Here is a 13,638-nt window from a genome sequence, read left to right as displayed (position 1 = left end):
GAGGAATCCGATGGTAACCTTGGATTTGACCTTAAACCTCATTTTCAAGGTTATTTTGAGGTCAACCTCATTTTTTTAAATGGGTACCCCTATTTTTTATGGCGGAATCGAAAAAAGTGAAGACTCTTACGTATGGATGAGTTGAGGTTTGAGGTTAATGTGACCTCTAGGGGTCAGATGAAGGTCAAACTGTGGCTTTGTAATAGTACCGGGATTTTAGTGGTACAAGGAAGCAAATAAAGGTAATGGAAACCCCCATTTTTGACAGCGGCAATCGAAAGAGCGGAAAATTTCACATCCAAATATCTACTTAGATCATAAGTCAAGGGCGAACTTAAAGTTTAAGGTCAGTCGAAGGTCATCCAAACTTAAAGACGCCCTAAAATTTTTTAAAGTTTTTTTCATAATGGAGAAGGGTATTTATTTAGTAATTGCCCAACGGAGATCCGTAACCTTGAATTTAACCTTCAACCTCATTATCAAGGTTTTTTCAAGATCAATTTTTTTTACTTTTAGCGTTACTCAGGAACAACGACGTGGACGTAGTAAAATCTGTCCCCTTGGGGTGCTTTATTTTCGTGAGTTCCCCTCGCCTCTCACGATCGGGGTGCTTGATTTTCGTGAGCTCCCCTCTCCTCTCACGATCGGGGTGCTTGATTTTCGTGAGTTTCCCTCGCCTCTCACAATCGGGGTGCTTGATTTTCGTGAGTTCCCCTGGCCTCTCATTTATGATTTATCTTACATCAGCACATCTTATTTTAAGTGCTCGAATTATTCACCGTTCACTTCTTGACAGTAAGCTAATCGGTGGTAAAAAGCATCAACAGCATTTTGGATCATTTCAGTGGGAATGAGAGCTGATTCGTCTATGATCCTTTGACGTAATTCGTCCAAGTTTTGGGGTTTAGTTTTGTATACCCGATCCTTTAGATAACCCCAATAGAAATAATCTAAAGGCGTCAAATCGGGGGACCTAGCTGGCCATTCAATTGTGCCTCTCCTTCCTATCCACCGATTATCAAACACCTCATCTAAGTAAATTCGAACGTCTCGTCCATAGTGAGCTGCAGCACCATCCTGCTGATACGATGTATTTTCGAAGTTGTCTCCGACTATTTCTCTAATTGCTGGAACTATTTGATTACGAAGCATCTCTTCATAATTTTGAGCGTTTAAGTTACCATCAATAAAGAATGGCCCTATGATTCGATTATTCACTATTCCAGCCCAAACATTCAACTTCTGCGGATATTGCGATTTATCTTCTCGCATCCAATGTGGATTTTCCGCAGCCCAGTACCTGCAATTATATCGATTTAATGTTCCGTCAAGTTGAAAAGTTGCTTCATCAGAGAAAACTATGTTTGATGGAAGATTTTGATTTTCAATTATGCGTGCGATCATATCTTCACAAAACTCAACACGACGATCGAAATCGTCTTCATTCAACTTGTGAACCAGGTGTACTTTAAACGGATGGAATTTTGCTGTTTTTAAAATGATATGTACGAACAATGTACTTATGTCATGCTCTTAAGCAACTCTGCGGATGGAATTATGTGGATTTTCAGTGAATGATAATAGAACATTTAATAAATTCTCTTCATTTGTTGCTGAGCGTGGTCTGCCTGACTTAGGAAGATTTCTGACATGGCCAAAATTTACAAACCTTGAAATAGTATTCTGAACAGTAGACACAGCAATTGGAGTTCTATTAACCCGAAATGTCTCATTAAAAAGATTTCTCATTGCCCTGTAAGATCTTTCCACTCTACCCCAGCCTCTCATCATAAGAAGTGATATTCTTTCTCGTTCAGTGAGGCGTTCCATTTTAAGTCAGCGAATCGAAATTTACTCAAAAATCAATCAGAATTAAAAACAAAAAGTTTGCAACCCAAATAAATGTTTTCAAAAAATGAAAATTATAATTTGAGTACTTTTACAAAAAAGTTCTACTACAGTCCAACTAATGCACTAATGCTTTATGGAGATTTTCGAATGGTAAAATCTTTTCAAATATGTTGCTTTTTTAAATATTAATTTTTGAAAATGCAATTGTCCCGAAGAATAAGCTCAAAACGATAAAGTTAGGCATAGTACATTTCCTAGGGATAGAACCAAGTGAAATTGTTAGTGGATTTTCAATGAATAGGTATGGGATAGTAACCTTAAAAAGTTTAACCGGCTAATCAAGTTATTAAGAAAATAAGAGTAAAAAATCATTGTTGATAGGCGAGGGGAACTCACGAAAATAAAGCACCCCAAAGGGACAGATTTTACTACGTCCACGTCGTTGTTCCTGGGTAACGCTAAAAGTAAAAAAAATTGATCTTGAAAAAACCTTGATAATGAGGTTGAAGGTTAAATTCAAGGTCACGGATCTCCGATGGGCAATTACTAAATAAACACCCTTCTCCATTATGAAAAAAACTTTAAAAAATTTTAGGGCGTCTTTAAGTTTGGATGACCTTCGACTGACCTTAAACTTTAAGTTCGCCCTTGACTTATGATCTAAGTAGATATTTGGATGTGAAATTTTCCGCTCTTTCGATTGCCGCTGTCGAAAATGGGGGTTTCCATGACCTTTATTTGCTTCCTTGTACCACTAAAATCCCGGTACTATTACAAAGCCACAGTTCGACCTTCATCTGACCCCTAGAGGTCACATTAACCTCAAACCTCAACTCATCCATACGTGAGAGTCTTCACTTTTTTCGATTCCGCCATAAAAAATAGGGGTACCCATTAAAAAAAATGAGGTTGACCTCAAAATAACCTTGAAAATGAGGTTCAAGGACAAATTAAAGAGCACCGTTGAAAGTTACCTGGGGTTATCCTTTTGTTTGTTTTGTTTAACCACTGAATTCGCGAGATTTTTAAGAATTCATACTTTGACCTCCAGTTGACCTCTAGGGGTTACCTCAACCTCATACCTTAATACATATCTGGACGTAAAATTTTCCGCTCTTTCCGATTCCGCCATAAAAAGTAGGGGTTTCCATTTAAAAAAATGAGGTTGACCTCAAAATAACTTTGAAAATGAGGTTCAAGGTCAAATCCAAGGTTACCATCGGATTCCTCGTAAAAAGTTACTTCAAGAACAACCTTCACCCGGTTAAAAAAATAACCGGCTTAGAAAATTTCTCAGGTGTATCGTTACTTTTTGGACACCCTGTATAGTTTACCAAACACCCTACCGACTTCTACAGAATCCTACCTTAACAACCTCTATGGGTGGCCGGGGGGGGGGGCACTGGCCCCCTCGAAGGGACCCACTGGCACGCGGGAGGCGCCAAACGAACATCAAATGCAACACTCAGCATGGGCTCTCACCTTATCGCGATTAAAAGGTGTCACTATCGTGACACCTTCATCGGGCGGTCTCTTTGTGTCCCAGAACATACACATATCCCTTATACATTGGTGGCGCGCGCGAGGTGTCAAACGAACATCAAATGCCCTTTAAACACTCAGCATGGGGCCCACTGGCACGCGGAAGGTGTCAAAGGTACATCAAATGCCTTTTAGACACTCAGCATGGGGTCTGATCATAAATTAAAAGGTGTCACTACCTTCACACCTTCATCGGGTGGCTTCTTTGTTTCCCAGAACATACACGTATCCTTATACATTAGCGGCATCCTTTGTCGGCTCCTTTGTGTCCCAGAACATACATTGCTTATCTACTATCATCAAAAGTAAATTCATTATCAGATTGCTCAGATTTATCAGAATTATCTGTTCCCTCAACCCTCGATGTGGATAATAAGAGTCTTCCTTGTTTTACCTCGAGGTCTTTTGCAGGGACTTTCCGGTGGCTAAGGTGATTCTATTGACTTGGATACTTTTATCAAAGCTTCGGATTCTACATTTATAGATATTTGAGGTGGATTCTTACGTGATCTTCCTCGGGGATTTTCATAGGGCTCACCTTCTCGGTATTAATTGGTGGGGCAGGTATAGTAGGTGCTAAGTTCTCTAGTTTTTGTTTTTGTCTCCGCGTCATTATATATTTATCTCAGCGACAGGACGGCGTGTTAGTGTTTTTTTACTCGAACTCAAATAATTTTAGGATTTTTGTATAGTAAATGTAGTATCTTATGTTCTCAAAGAGATTACCATATTTCTAATCCGCGTTATCTTTGCGTTGAAACTTAAATCTTACTGTTCTACTCTCAGTGAGGTAATCAATTCCTATTAATCTTTTTAAGTTTATAGGAAAGTCATCAGATGCTATATAGAATTTATTCGATCTTGAAAAAATTTTTATTTGTACTGTGCCAAGCGTCTGATAAATTTGTCCGTTAATATATCGCAGGATAATTCAGTTGATTTTATTAATTTCTTCCCTTTCAGACACATAACTGTTTCTTGATTATACTCTGTTCACATATTGTGTTGATCGAGAATTGCATCAGGCATTCAAGATATTGAATATATGAATCTACTGATAGCAAATCATATTTGATAATATGTAGATTTATATTTCTCATCGTTCTGAGTTTTTTTCACTATTTATTAATCTAAACGGTAAGAGTGTTCCTGATTAAGTTTATAGTAATTTGTTAAAGTTTATTGTGCATTTTATAGTACAGCTAATTCTATGTAACGTGTTACTACATCATCTGACAAGTCCTTATAACAATATTTCCTCATTCAAGTTGATTAGTAATCCTTTAAGTATAGAATTAATTTTTATATTTATAAAGGAAATGTATCGATCAGAAATTCAAAATCTTCGTCAATCAGATTATTCGTAATATTTATTACTAAATTTTTCACTTCTATTTCATGCAATAAATCCTGAGATATTTATATCTAAATATTTCTTCAATAATATTTACATCTATCGGAGTTTTGAAAGTGCATCTGCAGCAACATTAGATCTTTCTTTTACATACATTATTTTATATTTAAATTATGATAACCAAAATCGCCATTTCTGAACTCGCGTGTTTAAATCTACTAAAGTAAAATACTCTCGTCTTCCACAGGAAGACCCTGACGAAAAGAAGAACAAAGAATCATCGACATGGAAAAAACAAAGTTTTTCCAAATTTTCGAGCAATACTAATAATTTTTCTGGACAAAAAGGCTATCAGCAGTTCAATAACGAAAAGAAGGACTAATAATCATATGTACACATGTCATCATTGTACACCACCTCAACTACAATAAATAAACATTTTTTTTTCATCTGAATTCTATGTTGTATAAATTTTTTTGTTGATAAAAAATACAAATTTTATTATAAAAAGATGAACTCCTTCTGCTACTGCTGCTGCTGCTGCTGCTGCTGTCATCGTCAGAGTCAGGGAAGAATTTTGCTTTTTTTTGGATGGTTTAATAAAAAAATAAAAGAATTTTTTTTTGTATCAATTAAAACAAAAATTTTTTATTAATAAAAAATATATCTTATTCTACATGTTCTTGAAAAATACAAGTTATTCTATAAATTATTTACTTAAAACACAAAATCACTATAGAAATCGTTCAACGACTTCATCGCTCGCTTCCCAATCCATACACCAGCCATCGATGTAAAACTTTTTCATTAATTTAATGTTTTGATGTGGACATGTCGTTACGTATTTGCCGTTATGATTAAGGGACACGGTAACTGATTTTAATTTTTCGAAAGGTGAATAGCCCCTATCATTCAAATCGAAAACTTTGAGGCCATATCGTTGTAACCACTGTTTTTTCAAATCTCCGGAAACGAAAATTTTTGTGGCATCTTTGAGTGTATCTGTGATGATGAATTTATGCTCTTCATATTTATAATCGCCCGAGTTCCATGTTAATCCGTAATAGTAGAGTTCTAACCAGAGATTTTCTCGCTTATATTTCTCCGTTAGTCTTCGCCACGGAAAGGGAGGTTTGAACAAACGTAAGAGTGTATCTTCGTTGTAGTTAAGTGGAAGTATCGCTAACTCTTTCACAGCATAAGTTTTGCCAGGCATCATGAAGCCTTGCATATTCACTACGTACTCCATTGCGATAGAAAGCTACTACTGAGCTGCTTAAGGAAAGAGTCAATTCTTTAATACCCCCCCCCCCCCTTCTTCGAAATAAGTTTCTTCACATCTCGAACTCCAAGCGCACATGTACTAGAGCAGTCTTTAATGATTCGTTTTATTTCGTTTTCTTCGTTTGATAAACTGCATTTACATCGGTACTCGATCTTATGAGAATTAATTCATGTTTCATATTCACTAGCACTTTGCGATTGTCCTTAGCGATTCCAAGTATGAAGCTCAGAGGAATCAAAATATCAAAGTCGCCATTCGCATTAGTTATTTTACGGTCATCTTGTTTTATATTTATCCATCCGGCATTTTCGGCAATCAAGGTTTGACTTGGAGTGAGAGATAACCAGTTCTTCATAACTGTTGTGAGACCAACGTTCTTACTTATCTATTTATTTATATATTTCTATAGCGTTCAGCTCATACGTAATTTCTTCAAACATTTGATAAATGGCATTATTAACAAAATCAGTATTCGTTAACAAAGTGTTATTGTTGCTTCATAATCGTCCACAAATGTGTAACGAGCTGCAAGATGGTAAAAGGCCCAAGTCTTGATGTTGAATTGATATACGAATCTCGTCACTATTTTTGAACGATGAATTGGTATAGGTTTGATGAGCGTGGATCTCGTAATGAGCCAAATATTCATCGACGACGACAGGTAACTGTATTTCTAGAATGTTCTCCATTGTTTCGTTGAAAGCAGCAAAAAAAAAATTAGGCAATTTATTTTACACCAGGAACTACTCTTAACTCATGACTGTTTAGGAACTTCGCTTTCCGATGACGATTGATGACTAAAGTTTGCCGTGTTGACGTTTTCAATTTCAGTCGATGACTGATGATGGGTTTGCATTTTTCAGTGCTTGTATAGCCCCTATCACTCTTTGAATCAACAACAATGGTAAACAATTCCCATCATACGCTTTTGAGGTTTAATCTGATGGTTATGACTTCATCACGAAAATTAATTAAATTTCCGTCTTGATCGACGATGCGTAATTGTAAATAATCTACAGACTTTTTCGTAACTAGAAGATAAATCACGTGAGAAAGAATTTTAATAATTTTATATCCAGGCGGTACTGCTGGAAAAAATTCGTGAATATCATGAACGAAATTTCCGTTCAAGTAAGCTCCAGCGGTTATGTTACACTAGACTCTCACTGCGTTTACCTTGAGAATACTGACAGGCAGATCAGAGTTATGAGAAACGTTTAGCTCTAATGTACGTTGTGAAAAATCCATTAATCGTCCGATAGAATTCTGCGGACAAAAATCGATAGGTTTAGAACACTTGATTGTACAATGCAAGGTTTTGTTGTTTGGTTTCAAACTTAATATTATATTATTATTATTATCAGTGCGGAGACGCTGCATAGCTTTGCGAAGAAATTTATCAATGTCGTTGATCTCGGACGTCCCGACAGGTATATCGATAATTTGATTTGCGACGTAAAATTTATTATTATGTACGTCGATATTAGGTCTCGAATTGAACGTTAGGAACTCGACTAAGCCCAACTTGTAATTTTTATGCTGTGATAGCTCGATTGGTGGGAAATAGTGCACTTCCAACAGTGAAGAATTACCCGAGAGAGTCAGAGTTAACGAATTCTCTTCTCCACCAATATTTTCACTTTGCCTTTACTTTTATACCTTCACACAATAACTGTAAGCAAAGATGACCGCATACGTGAGAATTGAAATCTTGATATTTTTTCGTATTATATTTTATCTCGATATCACCAAGATACATCATTAAATCAAATGGTGGCCTAAGATCTCCAAAGCTATCAAAATATGATACGTTTTTTCCGATTTTCCGATAAGCCACCCAGTGCGTCCCTGTTCCTTCGACATCATCAAATTGACTATAGCTGATTCGTGATATTATGGTCTAGAACTCGGTAAGTCATTTCTCATGAAGACTCCGCGAAAATTTGGTATATTCAAAATTTTTGCATGCATTATCAAGTCGGTGTTTGTGAGGGCTCTATCCAGTAGATTTATTTTGAACTTTTTTTTTCCAACCTAATCCCAGATAAGGTTTGAGATAAAGTCCATAGCCTTTTTATATAAGGTTTGAGATACAAGCCTTTTCCCAGAGTCATGGCCTTCATCGTTTTGTTCTGTCTCTTGTTCTCTTCCAATTGCTGTTTTGCAGACTTTGCATCGTTCACAGCTTTTGCGATTTCCGCTGCGCCACCAACTAGAGCGCCAGTTGCACTCAAGCCTGCAAAAAGTGGTATGAGGAAGGACAAAGCTCCACCCATCTTAGTTGATACTGGCAGAATTCGTGGAACGTTGATGTTTGCTTTTTTACCAGTTTTTTTAAGGGAAAGGTCCACCCGAAGCACCAAAAAAAAGGCTGATTTTGGGAATGTTTTCTAAGAAAACTATAAATGATACCGATATAAAAGATGTTGGGGTTTATAAATTAAGTCTTTGAATGCATAAAAAAAATTTTTTTATTCAATTTATTAAATTTTTTATTACGAAAACGGTTTTTGTGAAAAACACCTCAAAACGAAATAAAATTAAATTTAATTTTATTTCGTTTTAAATAAATTAAAATAAACGCTTTAGTAGCTCCATCAGAACTTGAGAACGACTTATCTGAAACACAAAAATCAAACGGTTTTAAATTCTGTATGACTTCAGCTACAAAGTAGAGCAAATATATTAAGTTTTATCAATAAATAACCAAATGGTGTACAAATTAAAAAAAAAGTGAAAAACAAGCTTTTTTTTGCCATTTTTCACTAAAAATTAATAGTAAAAATTAAAATTAAGAAAAGATTTTGGTCCACTTCGTTAAAATTTATGTGTAGAATATGTGGTTTAAATTTCATAAGAATCGGTACAATGGTTCGTGAGATACGATGGAGCTAGTTTTTTAAAATGTTGTTTCAAGAAAAACGCGTTTAAATTTTTTTTTAACTAAAAATTATGAAAAATTTTTACCTAAACTTAATCTGCGATCCCTAGACCATACAGAAGTCCTTCTTCTTGCTCATATTCTTCAATTTCTTGAAGCCTTGCCTGTTTCCGCTGTGATCTGGCCTCTTTTTAGCACTTCAAAACTCAAGGGTGGACCGGTCCTTAACGGTTGTACGAGCTTTTCTTAAAGCACAACCGATGACTTTGCGCGCACATTTACCCTTGGATCATTTGAATGTGGCCGCTTTGATCACGCTTTTCAAATTAACTAACTTTTTCGTTTTCTTGCGTTCTTTCGTCTTGGTTTTCTTTCTTCTCTTCGCGAGACTCATACCAAACTTTGATTTTAATTTCATGGCGTTAGATACAGCGGAAGCAGCTGCTTTCTCACCAAAACTAGAATCCTTAGAGAAGACTCTCTTGATCGCTTTTTAAGCTAAAATTTTGTCTGCGATATTTCTAGCCTGGATATTTTCTCGATTTTTCGAGTACGCTATATCGTGTTGCTTGCAAGCTGCGTCGAGAGGATTGATTCTGGGATCGCTGCGAGCTAAACGTGCCTGTAACTTAGTTCCTGGTCCGCAATATTGATAGCCTGGAATATGGAGTTCAAATGGAAGTTTATTAATGATATCATTGACGATTCCTCGTCCTTTCTTTGACGTTTGCATATGATCATCACTCGATCAAGTCCAACGCACGACTAACGTTTGAAACTATATAAACAGGTATATATATAGCCATGTGATCAGTTATCGCTCGAACCTTCTCTCGTGAGTATGAATTTCAAGAAACAAACTGTGAAACTTCCCGTAGAAAATTTTGACGTTATCGTGCAGGAGGATAAGTAACCAAAGCGTCACGGAGATTTACTGCCGAATAGCATCAGAGCTATTTTTTATTGTCCGTCCAACTGTGGTAAGACCAAGAGTCTTTTGGCGCTTATCACTCACCCCAATGACGTTAGATTCGAAAATGTTTAGGTGTACTCGAAATCTCTTGATCAGCTAAAGTATAAATTATTGGAAGAGATGTTAAAGCCGATAGACAGAGTGAAGTATTTTCCGTTCAAGGAGCACGAATCCATGATCGATCCCGAGGATGCATTGCCTAATTCAATTATGATATTCGACGACATCGCCTGTGTGAGAAACAGGATAATGTACGCGCTTTCTTTTGTATGGGCAGACATAGAAGCGTCGACTGTTTCTATCTCTCGTAAACGTTCGCGCGTATTCCTAAGCATCTCGTGAGAGATAACGTGAATTTATTGGCAATTTTTCGACAAGATGAAGCAACTATGAAACATATATACGACGATCATGTGAATTCAGATATGACTTACAATCAATTTAAAGAACTTTGTGCAAAATGCTGGTTGGATGATAAATATGGGTTTTCAGTGATCGACAAAGATAGAGCTATAAACTGTGGAAGAAATCGAAAAGGCTTTGATTGTTATGTTATAAATATATCACGATAGTAATGCAGTATACAGTCTCTCGACAATCGTTGAAGCGTTAGCATGGCTGATTATCAACGGGAAAAACATGTGCTTTCTCAACTCGTAAAAGTACGCAAGACGCAATAAGACAAAAATATAGTTTATTGAAGCATAGCCGAGATTATACCGACGAAGTCTTGAATAAGACATTCAAACCGTCAAATACAACAAATAGTCGATCCTCTTAAAGCTATAATAAGCGAAGTGGGTCCAATTAAAAATTTAATAAGTGAGAAGGAAAAATAAATCTTCCCCCCGAAACTCCTGTTACAGTTAAAAAGACGAAATTTCTAAACAAAAAAAAATCAAAATACGAAATCAATTATTCTGCTGACAATGTCGATAAGTATGACACCGCTCAGTCAAGTGACAAAGATAGCGATGCTACTGTCACGCACAATACTACACAGTTTTGTAACAGTTTTTCCGAGCCGAGCGAGGATGAGCATTTAGCTGGCGACAAGTACATGAATACATTGGATAAAAGTGATTCGAATTTTGTGGACTTGATTTATGGAGTACGTAGAGAACGAAATGGATCAAACACGATTCGTATATCTACGGTGATTTTTGACAAAAATAACGTAGACGTCGATGGTTTCAAGTATCCGAAAACACAGGATTTAATGGAGTAACTGGTAGCAAAGCAACCTGATCAAAGATTAATCAGTTTCAATGATCTTAAGAGCTACAAAGAAATCTTGGAGATATCTAGTATTCATAGGAAGAAAAATAATCCAAACGAGTCTATACGAGCGCACAATAGTAACAAATTCAATAACATAATTGGTGCGTTATGCAGTTTGACTAAAAAAATACAAAAGAGGCGAGGGGCTACAAACTGGTACGTCTTTGCCTATCTACAAGATTGCGCGAAACAATACTTATATGGATTACATATACTGGGATGATCCGAATGAGCTCGTTGATCGTCTTCGATTGTTAGTGGCTGAGCAATCAGCTGGTAACAATAGTCATATCAACGACATTCATTCGATAATCGAAGAATTGCGCGAGGGTGGATATATATATATATATACTAAGAGCACACCTATTGTTTGAGCATTATCAAAATGAACGTCGACATATTCGGACGTAAATTTAAAGAGTAAGGAGTCCACGGTCTTTTCGCGGTCCACCCGGTATTGGGTTCAAGCTCACGAGTGAGTTCCATTACGATCTAGAGAATAAAAGATTGGAAAATTTTGCTCCTCCGCGGCAGGCTAAAGACACTATAAATTGGGAAACTGCGGAAAACATCGTTCAAATGGCAATCAAATCTACGAGAGACGTGATCGCACGATTGAGGAGTGATCTCGAGAATTTGGATGCAATTATCAAAGAGGAATTACCACGAATAAAGTCAAGTGTTCAAAATTTAAAAAACAGTTGATTAGATGGAAGCGGTGGTGGAGGAGTTGAACAAACCAACCAGACGTAATTATCCAAGACGAAAGTACGACGTTTGATGTTCCGATGAGACGTGGCAAGCCGAACTCGTCGATATGCAGGCCTCTTCTAGACAAAATCGCGGCTACAATTGGCTTCTCACGATAATTGATAATTTTTCCAAGCACGCGTGGACAGTGCCAGTGAAAAGGAAAACCGGTCGCGATGTGATAGTGGCCATGAAATCTATTTTAGCGAAAGGTAGACGGCCAAAGAATCTTCATACGGATAGAGGCAAGGAGTTCTACAATTCAGATTTTCAAGCTTTCGTGAAAAAATATAATATCAATCTGTACTCTACCTATAGTTCGCTCAAAGCTTCGATATGCGAACGATTTAATCGCACGTTGAAGAACGCTATGTGGAAAAAGTTTAGTCTTCGTGGGAAATACAAATGGTTCGACGTACTACCGGAGTTCACAGCTGCTTACAATAATTGCAAACACAAAACTATTGGTATGAAACCTATCCAAGTTACAGCGGCAAATCAAGCTGAAGTATTAAAAAAGTGTATACAATACGCTGGAAAAAGAAGAAAATCAAAATTCAAAGTTGGCGACAAAGTCAGAGTGAGCAAAACGAAGTAAATATTGAAAAAGGATATACACCAAATTGGTTAACGGAAATATTTATAATTGTGCGCGTAGCACCAACAAATCCAACTACTTATCATTTGAAAGATTATTAAAGTAAGCCTATTCTAGGTGGTTTCTATGAATAGGAACTTCTAAAAACCAAATATCCTGACATCTATCTAGTAGAAAAGGTTATGAAGAGGCGTGGTAATCAAGTTTTGGTAAAGTCGTTAGGATTTGATGATTCGCATAACAGTTAGATAAATAGAACCGAATCGTAAAAAGAAAGAAAACTATGTAGATTAAAGAATTAATAAATAAACACTCATATTTTGATTTGAAAAAATATAGAGAAAGTTTATTTTTTCTTTTTTTTTTATACGTACATTGATATATATATTTATGCAGTAGTAAGTTCTATACAACCGTCACCTTTATGGGTGAGAAATAATTTATTAGCGTAATCTGCCATATCGTTCAGCAGCTTTTCATTCACGACCAATGCACTCGATACCTTGTTTGGTAGAAACAGCTGGAACTCCTCGTTCACTTCGACTACGATTTTTGCACCGAATCGGTGTTCAACTTGTTTGAGTCTGGTGATCATATACTTGGATTTTGTCTCCAATTCACGAATCTTCTTAGTGGATATGAATTGATGACAAGCTATACGTGGGGCGTTTGAAAAGTCCGTGCAAAAGTAGAAACTGCTTGATTTTTTTTAATAAATCTTTTTTATTTTTCAACATAGTCTCCTTTTAGGCTTACACTTCATCCAACGCTGCTCTAGTTTGTTAATCCCTTCTAAATAATAGGATTTGTCCAAGTCCGTAAAATAGGCATTCGTTTCTGCAATTACCTCCTCGTTTGAATAAAATCTTTTCCCCGCCAGCCATTTTTTCTTATTAAAGAACCAATAATAGTCCGACGGAGCCAAGTCTGGAAAATAGGGGGGATGTGAAACGAGTTGGAACTCTATCTCCATCAGTTTTGCGGCCACAACTGCTGAGGCGTGAGCTGGCGCATTGTCGTGGTGGAAGAGGACTTTTTTGTGGGCCAATCGTGGACGTTGCTCTAGCAACTCGGTTTTCAAATGATCCAATAACGATGAATAATATTCGCCTGTAATGGTTTT

Source organism: Phymastichus coffea, unplaced genomic scaffold (assembly GCF_024137745.1).
Source record: "Phymastichus coffea isolate CEN01 unplaced genomic scaffold, Cenicafe_Pcof_1.1 PCOF00015, whole genome shotgun sequence".
In the NCBI taxonomy this organism is placed as follows: Eukaryota; Metazoa; Arthropoda; class Insecta; order Hymenoptera; family Eulophidae; genus Phymastichus; species Phymastichus coffea.
This window is presented reverse-complemented; position numbering follows the sequence as displayed.